The 20,380-nt window shown below is 39.1% G+C and overlaps 1 long non-coding RNA gene across 2 annotated transcripts in view; it reads right to left on the bottom strand.

The window, feature by feature from the left end:
* LOC126081498 (uncharacterized) overlaps positions 1–20,380 on the bottom strand; it is a 76,767-nt gene that overhangs the window by 12,072 nt on the left and 44,315 nt on the right. The window contains exon 3 of one of the 2 annotated variants that reach the window (XR_007518409.1): positions 17–560. The exons of the other annotated variant lie outside the window; for it this stretch is intronic. This is a non-coding gene — a long non-coding RNA (uncharacterized LOC126081498). Of the gene's footprint in view, positions 1–16; positions 561–20,380 lie in introns of those variants that run through there. 2 annotated transcript variants of the gene reach the window in all.

The following is a 20,380-nucleotide window of genomic DNA, read 5'->3' on the forward strand; positions in this document are numbered from 1 at the left end:
AATCACAGTACTTGTTTTTAAGGTTACGACAAATTACACAGGGGGTCAAACCAAAAACCCAGGAGAAAAGATATGCATTTTTTAAGAATATTTTTTATTTTTGATGAAAATGTACACAGCAAAACCCACTCCTATTCTAGTTTCTAAACATAATGATTGGTGACATTGGTTACATTCTTCACATTGTGTCAGCGTTCTCATTATTTCTGTTCTAGCTGCTCCACTTCCATTTACTTACACTCCCAGCCCCTCAACCTTCTCATCTATGCTTTAAAATACAGTTGGCTCTCTGTGTCCACAGGTTGCACATCCACTAATTGAAATAACAGCAGATTGAAAATGCTAAAAAATAAAATAAAGTTCCCAAAAGCAAAACTTGAATTTGCGGCATGCCGAGCTCTTTGCTGAATCCACACAAATGAAGCGATGTGTAGGCACACCCTGCTTCAGCCTCCTGCTGTTTCACAGATCCTCAGTCCCTCTTTATCACTCATCCGTTTCAGCATTGTTCACCTTGCATCTCCTTTGTTGGCTACTTGTGTTGTGTGCATCCTTTGTTTCTGTGAAAAAAAAAAATGGCTACCAAAAAGCTATTAAGTGGTCAAAGCAATCCCTCAAAGGCTAAGACAGAGCATAAAGTGCTATTTACATAGCACTTGACAACTATTGGAAACCCTGGTGAGGTAATGGTTAAGTGCTAGGGCTGCTAACCAAGAAGTTGGCAGTTTGAATCCACCAGGCGCTCCTTGGAAATTCTTTGGGGGCACTTCTACTCTGTCCTGTAGGGTCACTGTGAGTTGGAATTGACTCAACGGCATTGGGTTTGGTTTTTTTGACAACTATTTAGATTATTTAGATAGCATTCACATTGTATTGGATATTATTGGTAATCTAGAAATGATATAAAGTATACAGAAGGATGTGTATAGGTTTTATAAAAATACTACGACATTCTATATAAAGGACTTGAGCATCCACGGATTTTGGTAGGTATCTGCAGGGGGTCCTGGAACCAATCCTCCACAGATAACAGGACAATTATAGCTGTTGAACCTTTGACCTTACATAGATAATTTCTTTTTCTAACACAATACTGGAGGGTGATGGTCTTTAATCTTTGGGCTAAACTGTTACTTACTTTAAAGGTGACTTTAGGAGGTAGTTTCAATTCAAGATTTGAAGAGCAACTCAGGGCCATGGTCTCAGGAACTCCTCCAGCCTCAATAGGTTTAGTAAGTCCAAATTCTTAAGAATTTGAAGTTCTGTCCCACGTTTTTCTTTCTTTTTATCAGGATTCATCTATTGTGTCCCTGATGAGAATGATCAGTACTGGTAGTCAGGCACCATCTAGTTCTCTGGTCTCAAGGTAGAGAACGCAGTGCTTCATAGAGACAATTAGTCCTATAGTCCAGTTATTTCTCTGATTCTTGGATTTCCTTCTTTCTCTTTTGTTTGGATGAATAAACACCAATAGTTGTATCTTAGATGGCCACTCATAAGCTTTTAAGACCCCAGACACTGTTCACCATACTGGGAGGTAGAACATAAACTTTAAGAACCATATTATGTTAATCGACTTGATTATCCCAGGAGACGACGACACTAAGCCCCCAAACCAAGAGTATTAATCCCACAGGGTTATGTCTAAGTAGTATCAGCATCTGTAGCCCCCCTCCCTTTTGATTGTTATTACTGTTGCAAAACCATACAAAACCTAGCATTGGCCCATTCATCCATTTTCCCTATGCACAGCTTATTGACATCAATTACATCAGTCACACTGTAATCACCCTTTCCTATAACTATAAACAAAAAGTGACTACTACCTAGGAAAGGTATGGGAAAGGGTCATATCCTTTCACCACACTTATTCAATCTGTATGCTGAGCAAATAAGTCAAGAAGCTGGACTATATGAAGAAGAATGCAGCATCAGGGTTGGAGAAAGACTCATGAACAACCCGTGATATGCAGATGACACAATCTTACTTGCTGACAGGAAAGAGGAGGTGAAGCACTTACTTATGAAGATCAAAGACCACAGCCTTCATTATTGAACACATCTCAACAGAAAACAAAATCCTCACAACTGGACCAATAAGCAACATCATGATAAAAAGAGAAAATATTGAAGTTATCATGGATTTCATTTTGCTTGGATCCACAATCAACACCCATGGAAGCAGCAGTCAAGAAATAAAATGACAGAAGGAAGAGCCAACAAGGCACCACAGACAGACATACCGTGTAGACCTCTGCAGCAAAGACCCGAAAAACTAAGTAAAACAGATACAAATGTCAATCCTGGAACCCTAAGCATCAAATGAAGGGAGAAAGAACTAGATCAAACACTGAATGGAAAAAGAAACTGAAAGAAAGAAGAAAGCAAGAAGAAATACAGAATGGAGGTCCCCTGCCAACCAACATGGCACAGCGTCACTATCCTGGAGCACAGCCAGCAACAACCTTGGACAGGGAGTATGGGAAGGCAACTTCAAAGAGCTCCCACCTAGCCCAGTATATCACCTCCCCTGCCTTCTCACCAGCCACAAGGTACACCTCACCCCCACTCACCAGCCCCGCCACACTTCCATTTTTTTCTCTATTTTCCTTTCCTTTCTCCCTTCCACCTAGCCCCATACACTACCTCCCCCTACTTCCCATCAGTCCCTGCCGTGCCACCATGGATAGAGTGCCACTGGCACAACAGCCCACCCCCACCCACAGGCCCCCATGACAATGAATTGCTGGTGCCTAATTTTTTTTTTTGTAAGTATGCTCACCCTGTGGGCTTTTTGCCCTATTGAAAGACTAATTGCTAATGGCTGTTTTGGGCTGGTAAAATGATTGGGAGGGGGAAGTTATCCTCCAAATATGAAAGAACCATGACTAGAAAAGCCAGAGGATAGTCTGTGGTGGGATTGATTACTTTTGTGTGGCCTTTCTAGCCATGGATTTGTAGCTCCCACCCAGGTGACTGGGTGGGATTGTGTGATAGGGTAATTGTGGCCCACCAAGGGGATTGGTCAGTTTTGCCTTAAAAGAGAGCCAATTCCAGAGCTGAGAGGAGGATCCTACCACCACCAAGGAAAAACAGCCAGGAGTGGAGAGTGCATCCTTTGGACCTGGGACTGCTGTGCTGAGAAGCTCCTGGAAGCAGGAGACTAAGACAGAGAGCAAGCTGTAACCCTGAAGATGGTGAGAAGTGGTGACAGGAGAGATCCAGGAGCAGAGATCTGGCAGCAGGAGATGGCACGGTAGGCTTCCCGGCCCAGGGAGAAAGCAAGCTGAGTGCTCTTGGGGAGGGTCCTGGGGCCAGGGAGAGACGTGCCTGTGAGCACAGTTGGGAAGAGGCTGTCCTGATGAAAGAGCTGTATCCTAAGTGTTTCTGAGTCTGAATTATAACTGCTACTTCCCTTATAATACACCCCATTATCGTGAGTATGGTCTTTGAGTTCCGTGTAAGGGAAGTGTGGTATCAGAATAAGTAAAGATGGTGGAAAGAGAAGGCTTGTCTGGGTACCACCTCATGGGAGTCTGCCTTGCGCTGTTGATCTTGTTTCTCCTTCCCCCTTGTGAGGTTGGAGGAGGTTGAACACTGCCCCCACGCTGTTCTTGTAATAGGAGACTTCAACACACTCCTCCTGGTAAAGGACAGAACTTCTAGAAAGAAACTCAACAAAGATACAGAAGATGTAAATGACAAAATCAACCAACATGACCTCATAGACATATACAGAATAGTCCAACCAAGAACAGCAAAGTATACATTCTTTTCTAAAGCCCATGGAATGTTCTCCAGAATAGGTCACATTTTAGGCCACAAAGTAACCCTCAACAAAATCCATAACATCTAAATAATACAAAGGATCCTCTCTGGTCACAATGCCATAAAAACAGAAATCAGTTACAGGAAGAACCAGGGGAAAAAAATCAAATACATGGAAACTGAATAACTCCTTGCTTAAAAACAACTAGGTAATAGAAGAAATCAAAGAGGGAATCAAAAAATTCCTAGAATCAAATAAGAATAAAGCACATCATACCAAAACCTCTGGAACATAGCAAAGGCAGTGCTCAGAGGTCAGTTTCTAACAATAAAAGCACACATCAAAAAAGAATGTGCAAAAATTTGAACAAATAGAAAGAGAACAGCAAAAGAAGCCCACAGCCACTAGAAGAAAGGAAATAATAAAGATTAGAGCAGAAATAAATGAAATAGAGAACAGAAAAACAATAGAAAGAATCCACAAGATCAAAAGCTGGTTCTTTGAAAAGATTGGCAAACCACTGGCCAAACTGACAAAAGAAAAAGAGGTGAGGAATCAAATAACCCACATAAAAAATGACATGGGGGACAGTACAACAGGCCCAACTGAAGTAAAAGGGTCATAACAGAATACTGTAAGAAACTGTACTCCAACAAATTTGAGAACCTACAGGAAACGGACAAATTTGTAAAAACACACTACCTACCTAAACAAGCTGAGACAGAAAATCTGAACAGACCCATAACAAGTGAAGAGATTGAGGAAGTAATTAAAAAAAAAAACTCCCAACAACAACAACAAAAAGCCATGGCCCGATGGCTTCCCTGGAGAATTCTACCAAACATTGAAAGAGCTCATACCAGTACTATGCAAATTATTTCGGCACACAGAAAAGGAAGGAATACTCCTGAATTCATTCTATAAAGCCGGGATAACCTGATATCAAAGCCAGGTAAACAAACCACAAAAAAAGAAAATTACAGACCCAATATCTCTCATGAATATAGATGCAAAACTTCTCAACAAAATTCTAGCCAATAGAATTCGATATCATATTTTTTAGAAAACCATAACCAAGTGGGATTCATACCACTTATGCAAGTGGTATGAATCAGTGTAATCCACCACAAAAATAGAACAAAAGAAAAGAATCACATGATTATTTCAAACAGCAGAAAAGGCATTTGATGAAGTCCAACACCCATTTCTGATTAAAAACTCTCAATAAAATAGGAATAGAACAGAAAATTCTCAGCATAATAAAGGACATCTACACAAAACTTGGTGGTGCGGTGGTTAAGAGTTTGGCTGCTAACCAAAAGGTCAGCAGTTCAAATCCACCAGCTGCTCCTTGGAAACCCTATGGGGCAGTTTTACTCTGACCTATAGGGTCACTATAAGTTGGAATCAACTCAACGGCAATGGGTTTCTGTTGTTTGGTTTATATAAAACCAGCAGTCAACATCATTTTCAACAGAGAAAAGCCAAAAGCATTTCCCCTGAGAAGTGAACAAGACAAGGATGCCCTTTATCACTATTCCTATTTAACGCTGGAAACCCTGGTGGTATCGTGGTTAAGAGCTATGGTTGCTAACCAAAAGGTCTGCATTTGGAATCCACCAGGCACTCCTTATAAATTTTATGGGGCAGTTCTTCTCTGTCTTATAGGGAGGGTGACTATGAGCCAGAATTGACTCAAGGGCAATGGTTTGTTTTTGGTTGTTTAACATTGTGCTAGAAGTCCTAGCTAGAGCAATAAGGCAAGAAAAAGAAATAAAGGGCATCCAAATTGGCAACGAAGAAGTAAAACAATCCCTATTCACAGATGATATGATACTATACATAGATAACCCCAAAGATTCCACAAGAAGCTACTGGAACTAATAGATTCGGCGAAGTAGCAAGATACAAGGTCTACATACAAAAATCAGTTGTATTCCTATGCACCAACAACAAGAACTTCAAAAAGGAAATCAGGAAAACAATATCATTTATAATAGCCCCTAAAAAGATAAAATACTTAGGAATAAATCTAACCAGGGTTGTAAAAGACCTATACAAAAAAAAATCACTGAACAGTACTGTGAGAAACCAAAAGAGATCTACATAAATGGAAAAACATCAAGCTCATAGATAGGAAGACTCAACATTGCAAAAATGTCAATTCTGTCCAAAGCAGTCTACAGATACAGCGCAATCCCAACCCAAATACCAACACCATTCTTTAGTGAGACAGCAAGATAGAATCACCAGCTTTATACGGAAAGGAAAGAGGTCTCGGATAGTAGGAGGCTTCACACTACCTTATCTCAGAACCTACTATACAGCCACGGTAGCCAAAACAGCCTAGTACTGGTACACTGATAGACACATACACCAAAGGAACAGAATCGAGAATCTGGAGGTAAATCCATCCAGCTACAGCCAGCTGATCTTTGACAAACAACCAAAGTCCATTAAATGGGGAAAAGATAGTCTTTTTAACAAATGGTGCTGACAAAACTGGATGTCCCTCTATAAAAAAATGAAACAGGACTCATATCTCACAGCATACACAAAAACTAACTCAAAATGGATCAAAGACCTAAATATAAAACACTTTTATTCATCAAAATCTTCACCAAAAGAATAAAAAGAGAACCTACAAACAGGAAAAAAAAATTGGCTATGACATATCTGACAATGGCCTAATCTCTAAAATCTATAGACTACTTCAACACCTCAACAATAAAAAGACAAATAACCCAATCAATAAAAATGGGCAAAGGATATGAACAGACACTTCATGGAAGAAGACATTCAGGTAGCTAAGCGACACAGGAAATGCTTGTGATCATTAGCCATTAGAGAAATGCAAATCAAAACTACGATGAGCTACCATCTCATTCTAACATTACTGGCACAAATTAAAAAAAAAAACAGAAAACAACAAATGTTGTAGAGTTTGTGGGAGCTTGGAACTCTTATGCACTGCTAGTGGGAATGTAAAATGGTACAACCACTATGAAAAAATGATATAGTGCCTCTTTAAAAAGCTAGAACTAGAAATACCATACGATCAAGCAATTCCACTCCTAGAAATATATCCTAGAGAAACAAGAGCTGTCACAGGAATAGGCATATGCACATCCATGTTCATTCCAGCATTATTCACAATAGCAAAAGGATGGAAACAGCCTAAGTGCCCATCAAAGGATGAATGGATGAACAAATTATGTACATACACACATGGAATATAAAGAACAATGATGAATCCACAAAACATCTCACAACATGGATGAATGTGGAGGGCATTATGCTGAGTGAAATAATGTCAGTCACTAAAGGACAAATATTATATAAAACCACTACTACAAAAACCCAAGAAATGGTTTACATACAGAAGAAAAACAATCTTTGATAGTTATGAGGAAAGGAAGGGGTGGGGAGGGGAAATTACTAACTAGATAGTAAACAAGTGTTAACTTTGGGGTCACTGTGAGCAGAACTTACTCAGCAGCACCTAACCACAACAACAACCTAGGGCATACTTCTCCCTCTCCCCACCCCCACCCCTGGTAACCACTAATGAACATTCTGAAAAAGAAAAAAAAAAAAACCATAGCCATCCAGTCAATGCTGACTTATAGTAACCCTATAGGACAGAAGTGAATGGCTCCATAGGGTTTCCGAGGCTTTAATCTTTAGGGAAGCTGACTGCCACATCTTTCTCCCATGGAGCAACTGGTGTGTTCAAACCCCTAACGTTTCAGTTAGCAGATGAGTGCTTAACCACTGTACTACCAGGGCTTCTAAACATTAAAACATTAGTCTCTGTATATTTACTTATTTGTGTTATTTCATAAAAGAGAGAATATACAATTTTTGTCTTTTTGTAACTGACTTATTTTGCTCAACCAAACATAATGTCCTCCAGGTTCATTCACATTGTAAGATGTTTTGGGAACTCACTTTTTATTTATCACTGAGTAGTAGTAGTCCATCGTATGTATGTACCACATTTTATTTATCTATTCATCTGTTGATGGGCACTTAAGTTGTTTCCACCATTTTGCTATTTAAATAGTGCTGCAGTGAACATAGGTGTGTATATATCTGTTCTAGTCTCTTCTGTTATACCCGTTGCATATATACCTAGGAGTAGGATTGTTGGGTCGTAAGACAGCTCTATCTCTAGTTTTTTGAGGAACTGCCAGACTATTTTCCTCAATGGCTATACCATTTTGCATTCCCACCAGCAGTGGATGAGGGTTCCAATTTCTCCACATCCCCTCCAACAGTTGTTATTTTCCTTTTTAAAAAAAATTTTAAACAACCTAGTTGGAGTGAAATGGTATATCATTGTGGTTTTCATTTGCATTTCTCTGATGGCTAATGACATCGAGCATCTTTTCATATGTTTGCTGGCCATTTGAATATCCTCTGGTGAAATGTCTGTTCATGTCCTTTGCCCAGTTTTTAACTGGGTTGTCTTTTTCGTAAGTTGTAGAAGTTTTCAATATATTGTAGATATTAAATATAAAATTATATTGTTCCCAAAGATTTTTTCCCAATCTGTAGGTTGTGTCTTTACTCTTTTGATAAAGTCTTTTGCTGAGACTAAGTATTTAACTTTTATGAGGTCCCAGTAATGTATTTTGTTTTCTGCTGCTTGTGCATTTGTTGTTTGATAAACAATCATTGAAAAAAACTAGGTCTCAAATCTTTGCTCCTATATTTTCTTCCAAGAACTTTATGGTTTTAGATTTAATATTTGGGTCCTCGGTCCATTTTGAATTAGTTTTTGTGTGTGGTGTGAGCTGTGGATCTTGTTTCATTTTCCTACACATGGGAATCCAGTTTTGCCAGCACCATCTGTTGAAGACTGTTCCTTCCCTATTGAATGGATTTGGCTTCCTTGTCGAAAATCAATTGAGCAAAGATGTTTGGATTTCTTTCTGGGTTTTCAATTCTATTCTATTGGTCCATGTGTTTATCAATAAATTAGTACCAGGCTGTTGTGATTATTGTAGCTTTGTAATATGTTTTGAAGTGGGGAAGTGTGAGGCCTCCCACTTTGTTCTTCTTCCAAATTGCCTTGGCTATTTGTGGTCCCTTGTCTTTCCAATTCAGGATTAGTTTTTCCATTTCTATAAAGAATGCTGTCGGAATTTTGCTTGGGATTTCATTGTATCTGAAAATAAGCATTTTAAAAGTGGGAATCCTATTTCTTTTGTAATAATAACAGATGCCTCCAGTGGGGACTAATTTGGGGCACTCATTCACGTAACAAATACGGGTTGAGCACTTCCAATGAGACAAACTGCCCTGGATACTGGGAGTAAAAAAACTCAACCCAGCGCATCAGGACCAGGCTCTGACAGGGCTTGTATTCTACTGTGGAGGAGGTAGGGATTAAGCAGCAATCAGCCAATATAAACCAGAAGAAAACATCACTAGTGCTATACAATCGAGGTTATGTAATAACTGAGCAACAAGTAGTAAAATTCTAGATTGAGCAGTTAGAGAAGGCTCTTCTGAGATTTTACTTTGCGGCAGAATTTACAAAGACAAGGTAAGTAGAGGTAATAACTACTTCAAAGGCCTACACTGAAAACAAACAGTGTGGCTGGGGCACAGGAGCAAGGGAGAAAGTCACAGAAGATGAGGTCAACAGGTGCCAACTCATGTTAGCGAGGAATTCAGCCTTTATTCCAGGTGTGCTGGGAAATTATTGCAACGTTATAAGTAGTGGGAGAAGGGTGATGGTTGTAGTCCATGGATCCAATTATATTTTTTTAAAGACCACTGTATGAAACAAAATGGATCATTCAATTTCAATAGGATCACTATTAGATTTTTACTTTTGACCAAGAACTTGATGAATGTATTTTTGGAGGACATACTCTAAAAGTGGCCTCCTATGAATCACATCGTTGTATAATCCCCTTCCCTTGAATTCAAATGGCACCTGTGACTTGCTCCTAACCAATAGAATATGAAAAAGGTAATGGGATGTTACTCCCTTAATTAGTTTATGTGCTCTCCTGCTGGACTTGAATAAGGAAATTGTCATGTCATGAACTACCCAGTGGAGTAGCAGAGTCCTGGAGGTAGCCTCTAAGACCTGAGGATGACCTCCAGCCAACAGCCAGTAAGAACCTGGGGCTCTCAGTCATATAACCACAAGGAAATGGATGTTGTGAACAACCTCAATAAGCATGGAAGTGGATTTCTTCTTATTCAAGCCTCCAGAGTAGAACACAGACCAGCCAATTCATTGATTGCAGTCTTGCAAAACTCTGAGAAGAGGGACCAGCTAAGCTTTGCCTGAACTCTTGACCCTTGGAAACTTTGAGATGACAAATGTTTATTGTTTTTAGTTTTAGCTGTGGCAATTTCTAAGCAATTGTCTGCAAGACCATAATGAGGGTTAGAGAAGATAAGATGGTCAGTGGTTCTGCTTGCAAATCTGAACAGATCCAAGTGGTTCAAGAGAAGAAGGTACAAATAGGGAAAAATACCAACCCAAGGAAAAATATTTCTTCTTCTGAATTTCATTTCTGTATTATGACATACTGTTTTAACATCCAAATTTTTCCATTATAACTTTTTTTTTTTTTTTTAACTTATTTCTGATTTCACAGCATTCTTAAGTTTGGCTATTTAATATAGCTGAACTTTGCTTTTAGAAAATACAGCCATAAAATACAGCCCTAGAAAAGTAAAAACATATACGTAAAAACAACATGGGGGTGGCGTCTGACCTCCTCTAACTTCACGAGGGGTAAGTAGAATCTAGATCAACAGTCCAAGGCTGGTTCCTATGAGGCAGGGGTCAGACATGCCTCCTCTCTCCACCATCTTTACCAATTCTGACACCAACTGTCCTTCCCACAGCACTCTCTACTTCTCTGCTGAGTTTGGTAATTCATTGCAATGGCCATACAGAATGCGCAGACACTACTCATGATTATAGGATTTGTTAGGGAATAAATACAATTCAGGTTCAGGAACGCTCAGGATACAGTTCTTTGATCAGGAGAGCCTCTTAGCTGTGCCTGCAGGCATGCCTCTCTCTGGCCTTAGCCTTACTCAGGCAAGTGTTACAAAGCTGTTTTAGCTCTACTGATAAGTGCTCCAAGGCACCCTAATCCACCAAGTGCCCAGAGGTAGCAAGCCTCCTGCCCAAAGACACTCAGCTTTCTTGCTCCATGGGCTTCGAAGCCTCAGTGCACTGTCTCCTGCCTGTCTCTCCTGCTGCCATTTTTCTGCCACCGTTTCTTGCTGTCTTCAGTGTTATGGCTCTCTATCTCTCTCTTTCCCGCTCTCTATTTCTCTCTTGGTCTCCTGGTTTCAGGAGCTTTTCAGCACAGTTTCCCAGGTCCAATGGGCATACTCCACTCCTGGCTCTTCCTTCTTGGTGGTGGTGAGATCCTCTCCTCCTGTCTCTGGGATGGTTCATTTTAAGTCTAGCAGGATGGCAAAATAGACCAGTTCCTGAATAGGGTTCCATATACCTTATTTGCATAGTCTTACTCAATCACTGTGTGTGAGTCACAAAGACTATGGCTAGAAGGGCCATATTAAGCAATTCACTGCACTACAATATAAAAAATGATATTTTGTGTAGTATCTAGTGGTAAAAAGAGACTAGGAATTGAGAAATAGGAGGAAAAGAGCTTAGATTAGAGGTTCTCAACAAGGGGCAATTTTGTTCCCAAAGAGTAGTGCCACTGGCTTCTAGTGGGTAGAGGCCAGTGACCAACATCTTATATTGCACAGAAGAGCCCCCACAACAAAGAATTATCCACTGCCGATGTCAACAGCACCAAGGTTGAGAGACTCTGGTTTAGAGTTTCCACTAAATGGCTTTGATAATTTGTAAGCCAGTCGCTTAAAAACCACTTGGCCTGTTTCTATTCTTTTTTTTTTTTAAAGGCTTTAGATGATTTTAAAGTATTTTACTTTTATAATCCTGAATCTATAATTCTGAGTATTATTTCACCTTCTAATAAGTGGTAAATACTTGAAGAAGTATAGAGGAAAAGAAAAGCACATTCTTTACACACCAAGGGCTTAAAATAAGTTTTAGAAAAGAGATACAACATCAATGAAATCATTAGATAACAAAAATAAGACAGTATAGGATTTTTTTTTTATATAGGATTTTTTTTTTATATAGGATTAAGTGGCAAAATGAAAGGTGATATGAGATCACAGAGGAGATTAATATGGTCCAGAATATTCTCGAAAAAATTTTACTAATGATACTGTCTGGACCCTGACTCCCTCCTTTGTGCTTCTGCAGTAATTTGTTCATGGTTCTAATAATAGTTCAAAGATTATAACATGGCATTGTTCTTTTCTGCTAGCATGTTTGATTTCCCATATATTATGAACTCTTCAAGATTAGGCACTATGTGTTACTAGATTCTGCATCAACAGTGCACAATATACACTGTTACCCATAGAATAACGTCATTCAGTATTTATAAAACTGAATCAACAGGTAGAGGTGATGGGATATTAAGATTAAGTGGATATAAACATCATGAAAAGGATAGAGAAATGAATAAATATGTCACATTTATGAGGATAATGTTTTGGTGAGAAAGAGGATATATTAATCAGGGTACAGGTAATAAACACCCACCTCAAACTAGGTTAAGCAAAAAAGAAACAATGTACTGAAAGAGCTTATAGAAATAGAGGGAGTAGTGAATCATCACCCTTGGGAATATATAATGGAGTGTGGTGCAGGGACTACAGCAAATGAAATTCAAAGCTCTTTTTCTCTGTTCCTCTTCTCAGTTTCTCACTGTATATTTGTTTAATTAACTCTTCAAAAAAGGCCGGTTTCTTCAATTTAGGGAGAAGGAGTCTCTGGGCGGTGCAAACAGTTAAGTGTTTGGCTACTAGCTTCAAACCCACCCAGTGGCTCCACGAAAGAAAGGCCTGGCTATCTGTTTCCGAAAGGCTACCACTTTGAAAACCCTATGGAGCAGTTCTACTCTGCACACATGCGGTTGCCATGACTTGGATTCAGCTCAATGGCAACTAAAAACAACAATAAAATTGGGGAGAAATGATCACGCCGTAGGCTTATCTTCACTTCCTCCGGCATAAGAGTAGTTTAGTCTAAAAATGCTCAAGGTATATTGTTCCAGGCCCTATGATACCACAGTGCAGGTGAGGGAGTATGAGAAATTCAGTTTTATGGACAATACCTGGTCTTATACTGGAGATCTTAAGAACTAGTCAGGTAATTAGAATTACCTCTCTATATTTTAGAAGGGCTATAAGGAAACAGTTTCCAAGTTAAGAGCAAAGAGATTCTTAACTCTCTTGCAAAAAGAGCTGGAAACATCCCCTTCTGTTACATTTGTGGTTTTAGTTTGTACGTGCCTATTAAATCTCTACATTTATCTTTTTCCTCCAGTCAACAGTCTCCGATCCATCCTCCACTCTGCAACTAGAGAGGCCTTTCTAAAATCTTTCCATTGCTTCATCTCCTTCAATGGCTCCTTTTGGGCTGAAGGATACACTTCTAAACACTTGTCTTAGCACATAATTCCCTTCATGATGTGCTACTACCCAACGTTTTAGGTTCATCCTTATGATTCTCTTACACTCCAGCCATACTTAACTATTTTTAATATTTATCATTGGAAACATTCTCTCATAATCCCAAATCTTTGCACAAGCTGATCTACTGCCTGGAATATCCTGCAGCCTTTATCCCTATACACACTGGCCTATATACTCTATTCAAACAAGTTAAATCCAACTTGCCGACTAGCTTCAGTTGAAGTGTTAGCCTTCTCTATATAGCTTCCCCTGACTCCCCAGTCTGAGTTAGACATCTTTGAACTTTACAGTACCTTTGTCTTAGGCACCTAGTGCTGCTATAACAGAAATACCACAAGTGGATGGCTTTAACAAAAAGAAATTTATTTCCTCACAGTGAAGTAGGCTAAAGTCCAAATTCAGGGCTTCAATTCCAGGGGAAGGCTTTCTCTTTCTGTCGCCCTTCTCATCAATCTTTCCCTGGGCTAGGAGCTTCTCTGGGCAGGGTCCCCAGCTCCAAAGGACACGTTTTGCTCCCAGCACTGCTCGCTTCCCTTTCCTTTTATCTCTTATAAGATAAAAGATGGTGCAGGCTACATCCCAGGGAAACTCCCTTTACACTGGATCAGAGATGTGAACTTAAAAGTGTTACAACCCCATCCTAATCCTCTTTGACATAAAATTACAATCACAAAATGGAGGACAATCACACAATACTGGGAATCATGGCTAGCCAAATTGATACAAACTTTTTTGGGGGGACATAATTCAATTGATGACAACCTTGAACACCATTTTATTGTTGCACTTACATTTGCATTACCTATCTATTCTAGATTGTAAGCTCCTTGAGGGTAAAAAAAAGTAGGAGCTATTTATTTCTTGTATGAGTGAAGGTGTAGGTTGAAGAGCATAGTAATCAGTATGAGTTCTATATTTGCATAAGGATCAATTTCATGTATGCCCTGACACCCCATCTGAGTCTGAGTACATTTTGTTTTGTAACATATCTCAATCATTTCTACCCACTAAAACACATGCATAAACTCTGAATGACTTGCAGACAATTTTTAAAAATGGTAAAGCAAACCTATCTTTACATATATTTATTTAATATATACCCTGTCCTCCTCTTTATTAAAATGGAAGCACCCAAATCATAGATAGGTAAGGGGAAATAAAGACACCATGAATTAGGTTTAAATCATTTTTTAAACAGGTAAATATAGATTTGACCAAGGTTGAAATTAGATCATATTAGGCATTATAATTTACCATAAATTAATGATGTTTTATGTTTTCATGTTTTTATTCTGTCATCTAAAAACAGCTATATGATAAATTGTCTCCCATTACTATTAGTGAAAGCCGAAAAGCAAATTTTCATAAACAAAGATTTGGCATTATAGCTAATTTACTGTAGCACATAGTTTTATTCAATTTTATAATAAGTAGATTTTTACACTAGCTTTAAGTAAGTTGTCCATTAAAAGAAAAGAAAGGTAATTTTAATATCTACAATTTAATCCCTTAGGCTACTCAATATACATGGGATACCAAACTGGTTAATAGTGTGCTATTATGTCTTTTATAGTAATGTAATTTGGTATTTCATGTGCTCTAACTGTAACTGTGCTTGATCAGTACACTGCAAGAAATAAGAACACTATAATTATTACAGCGAGACTCTAAAAATGATTAAAATAAAAATATTCCTTACAGTCATTTAAAGTCACTTTAATATTTTCCCTTCCTAACATGCCATAGTCATTTTCTCTTTTTTTTTTTTTTTTAGAATTAGGAATTATTTTAAAGTATAATATATATTTCTATTTTAACAAATCGTTATCTAAATAAAGGAGTTAGATAATATCACACATCAAATTCTCCTTATCCTTAAATTAAGAAGAAAATAAAGGACACTAAAGAGTGTTTAAGAAGCCCTGGTGGTGCAGTAGTTAAAGAGATCCACTGCTAACCGAAAGGTCAGCAGTTCGAAACCAACAGTATCTCCACAGCGGAAAGATGTGGCGGTCTGCTTCCACTGAGATTTACAGCCTTGGAAGCCCTATGGGGTTGCGATGAGTCAGGATGGACTCCATGGTAGTGGGTGGGTAGACAGTATTTAGGAGTCCTTGGGTGGTGCAAGAGCTCTAATGGTGCTATGGTTAAGCACTCAGCTGTAACCAAAAGTTTGCTGGTTCAAACTCACCAGCCATTCCACAGGGGAAAAATGTGGCCATTTGCTTCTGTAAAGATTTACAGCCTTGGAATCTCTATGGGGCAGTTCTAGTCTGTCCGATAGGGTCGCTATGAGTTGAAATCAGCTCCACAGCAATGGGTTTGGTTTGGTTTGGGCAGTCCGAACAGTTAAGTAGTCGAGGGACTACTAACTGAAAGTTGGCAGTTTGAACTCACTGCCAGGGCTTTCTTCTGAGATGCTTCCAAACAACTTCCAAAAGATCACAGCTTTTGATCTCTGAAAGCAGAGAATACCAGAAGGATGTTTACCTGTGTTTTATTGACTATGCAAAGGCATCCGACTGTGTGGATCATAACAACCTATGGATAACACTGCGAAGAATGGGAATTCCAGAACACTTAATTGTGCTCATGAAGAACCTTTACATAGATCAAGAGGCAGTCGTTTGGACAGAACAAGGGGATACTGATTGGTTTAAAGTCAGGAAAGGCGTGGTCAGGGTTGTATTCTTTCACCATACCTATTTAATCTGTATGCTGAACAAATAATCTGAGAAACTAGACTATATGAAGAAGAACAGGCATCAGGATTGGAGGAAGACTCATTTACAGCCTGCGTTATGCAGATGACACAAACTTGCTTGCTGAAAGTGAAGAGGACTTGAAGCACTTGCTAATGAAGATCAAAGACCACAGCCTTCAGTATGGGTTACACCTCAACATAAAGAAAACAAAAATCCTCACAACTGGACCAATAAGCAACATCATGATAAATGGAGAAAAGACTGAAGTTGTCGAGGATTTCATTTTCCTTAGATCCACAATCAACAGCCACGGAAGCAGCAGTCAAGAAATCAAAAGACGCATTGCATTGGGCAAATCTGCTGCAAAGGACCTCTTCAAAGCGTTGAAGAGCAAAGATATCACCCCGAAGACCAACGTGCGCCTGACCCAAGCCATGGTATTTTCAATCGCATGATATACATGCAAAAAGCTGGAAAATGAATAAGAAGACCGATGCAGAGTTGACACCTTTGAACTGTGGTGTTCGTAAAGGATATTGAATATACCATGGACTACCAAAAGAACGGACAAATCTGTCTTGGAAGAAGCGCAGCCAGAATGCTCCTTAGAGGCAAGGATGGTGAAACTGTGTCTTACATACTTTGGACGTGTTGTCAGGAGGGATCATGCCCTGGAGAAGGACATCATGCTTGGCAGAGTACAGGGTCAGCAGAAAAGAGGAAGACCCTCAACGAGGTGGACTGACACAGGGGCTGCAACAATGAGCTCAAGGATAACAACGATTGTAAGGATGGCACAGGACTGGGCAGTGTTTCGTTCTGTTGTGCATAGGGTCACTTTGAGTCGGAACCGACTCGACAGCACCTAACCACAACAGTAACAACATGGAGCAGTTCTACTCTGCACTTATGGGGTCACCATCAGTTAAAACAGACCCAACAGGAAAAAATTAAGTATTTTTTAAGCACCTACTCTAAAAAAAAACCCTGCTCTCTTAGTACAGAAATCTGGTTTTCATTGTTTTGCTTTAATTATTCTCACTCTCACTGTTCTACAATATCTTTGAGAAGGCCAGGACCTCTACACTTTCCTTACGTAGTGACATCATCCTACTATCTAGCTCACTACCCTACCATCATTCTCACTATCTAACTCAGAATCCATTACCCGTTATTTAAAAAAACTCTCATCAATATTCTTCCCTTCTGTTTCCCTTGGTCTTTTTTCCTACCCATCTGCCCAAATCCCAACTAGTATCCAACTTGTTTCTAGTCTGAACTTGCTTCTAGTTTGCTGAAGTCAGCTAGAAAAAAGTAAACTTTAGTGGAACAGATGGGAACTTTCTAATTTCACTGATTCCCATTATGTATAAAAAAAAAAATGTGGAATGCCTAAAAAAAAAAACCCACTGCCGTCAAGTCGACCCCGACTCACGGTAACCCTATAAGACAAAGTAGAACTGCCCGATAGAGTTTCCAAGGAGTACCTGGCAGATTCAAACTGCTGACCTCTTGATTAGCAGCTGTAGCACTTAACCACTACACCACCAGGGTTTCCATGGAATGCCTAGTAAGCACTAAAAACTACTTGGCGGATTGAATTAAAATTTCAAGAAAGAATTCTCCTTCAGTGTTTTTATCACATATCCTATTCTTCAATACGAACCTTCAAACAAAGAGAAAATATACTGTCATGCCACTCAAATGTTGCTTTATTAAAGGAGCTGATTTGGAGAGACGGCATTACAGATGTTACATCAAAACTTTACCAGAAAAAGAGTCATTCCCCACCCTGGGTCTAGGAAGCATACGGGCTAACATAACTCTGTGTCCAAAAAAAAAGGAAAAGAGAGCTGGTGAAAGCAGAAAGAAAACTAAGCCACTACTTAGTATACTTAGCTCTGTGGAAGTTATCAGATTGTTACAATGTAGAAAATAAAATATAAGTTTATTAGGTAAAGTTGATGTACCTGCTGGAGCTATAGAAATCAATCAAGTGGCAAAATAATGATAAACACAGACAGACTTTGTGACTGACTCACTCTCTGTTTGAAATAATAACTATTTGTAAAGGCTTCTCTCAAGCAACCCTCAACTGATTTTATTAGCATAAATCGTACGTGGTTTTTCCTTGCTACAGAGGCTAACCAAAAGGTCAGCAGTTCGAACCCGCCAGGCGCTCCTTGGAAACTCTATGGGGCAGTTCTACTCTGTCCTGTAGGGTCCCTATGAGTCGAATCAACTCGATGGCAGTGGGTTTGGTTTGGTTTGGTTTGGTTTTTCCTTATAAGTCTAATCTGCCAGGAATCAAATCTACTCTTTCGCTCACTGGTTTTTTATTTAACCCAAGGGCATCATATTTCATTGCCCTGACCCTACAGATATGTGATATGGTTGAATGTAGGGACCTGTCAATTTTGTTGCCAATGACCATTTATCATTTCATTCACCTGAGCCTTATCTGCAAAGCAGCAGTAAGATTTCATCCATCTCTCAGATCCTTGAGCATCAATTGTTTCCTATCCTTATGTGAGAAAAATGAAATTTTAAATATTTATCTCTTCATAATTATAATGAACGCCTACACTTTTCCCACAATTGTATCTAAATCTAAAACTCTAAGTACATATTTTTATAATTAAAACTTTTTTTGAAATTATGGTTAAAGAGTCTTATTCTATTCTCAGTACATTTTTTTTTAATTTTACTTACATGTAGAACGGTAATCAGAAAATAAAAAGATATATTTTTATTAGCAAAGAACAAATGAATAAAAAGAAAATTAGTCTGCTACTTGTCATAAATGTTAAATGATGATGGGGAAAATATAAGGAGCCTGGATTTACTACTGACTTTTCTTTCTTTTTTTTTTTTTTCCTTTCTGATGAATACAATTTATTTAGAAATTCAGCTCTATCCATTTAGTTGTCAGACTCAAGGTATATATGAACTTGGTATCTCTTCCACTGCTCATTCCTGATAACCATTTTCCTCTTTAATCATATCAAGCATTCTTTCTGTTCTCTCGTCTCCTAATTCCTATTGTTTTTAATACTCTCTCTCTCTTGCATACATAAACACACACACACGTTCAGCTTCTAAGACCTAAGACCTTAGTCCACCCACAAAACATTCCTATCATCAATCATCTTTCTGTGTCAATTGCCACAAGCATGATTTGGGTATTCAATACCTCTTATGTGGGCAAGAGTCAAAACCTCTTAACTGAGTTGCTTCTCTAATCTAGTTGTTTTTAGCCTTTGGAGAGTTCCAAACCCATTGCCGTTAAGTCAATTCTGACTCATAGTGACCCTAGAGGACAGAATAGAACTGCCCCATAGGGTTTCCAAGGAGCGCCCGGTGGATTTGAACTGCCGGCCTTTTGGTTAGCAGCCATAGCTCTTAAACACATGCTACCAGAGTTTCCAGATGCCTTTAAAAATCTAATGGTAAGTTTATACTCTCTTCCTAAAAAAATCCTATACAGTTTCTGAGGATTAACTGAGTTACAGAATCCAGACCACAGACATTAGTCTGGAAATTTCTGATCTAGTCTTTCCCATTTCCAATCTACCCGTAGACCACTGCCACTTTAATATTCCTAATAAATTGCTGAGAAACCCTGGTGGCACAGTGACTCACCATTGCTTCACTCTGTGAAGCCTATATTCTAGCCCAAATTGATATTCACCAATTTTGCTCCCATGTGTTCTACCTTTGCTGATTTTCGTTGCCTAAATGTTCTGTATACCAAACAAAACCAAACCCATTGCTGTTAAGTCAATTCTGACTTACAGAGACCCTCTAGGACAGAATGGAAACCCTGGTGGCGTAGTGGTTAAGTGCCATAGCTGCTAAACAAAAGGTCAGCAGTTCAACTCCAACAGGTGCTCCTTGGAAACCCTACGGGGCAGTTTTACTTCGTCCTATAGGGTTGCTATGAGTCGGAATCGACTCAATGGCAACAGGTTCGGTTTTTTTAGGACAGACTAGAACTGCCCCATAGGGTTTCCAAGGAGCAGCTGGTGGAGTCGAATTGCCGACCTTATGGTTAGCATCCTGAGCTCTTAGTCACTACACCAGCAGGGTTCCATACCACTTTAAAAACACTGATGCCTAGATCCCAGCTCAAGAGATTCTGAACTAATTTTAATAACACCAATCCCACACCGACTCTGGCATACAGAATAATGAGAATCAGGGACATGTGTGCTCAGACAGCAGTTAAGGTAGGAGGCTATAGACCCTTCCCACAAAGGAAAGATAACCACTCTCCCATAGTCAGAGCATAGTAGTAGCCTACAATAACTGATTTACTCTCATGTACGAGATTCTA

This window comes from Elephas maximus, chromosome 8 (genome assembly GCF_024166365.1).
Source record: "Elephas maximus indicus isolate mEleMax1 chromosome 8, mEleMax1 primary haplotype, whole genome shotgun sequence".
Lineage (NCBI taxonomy): Eukaryota > Metazoa > Chordata > Mammalia > Proboscidea > Elephantidae > Elephas > Elephas maximus.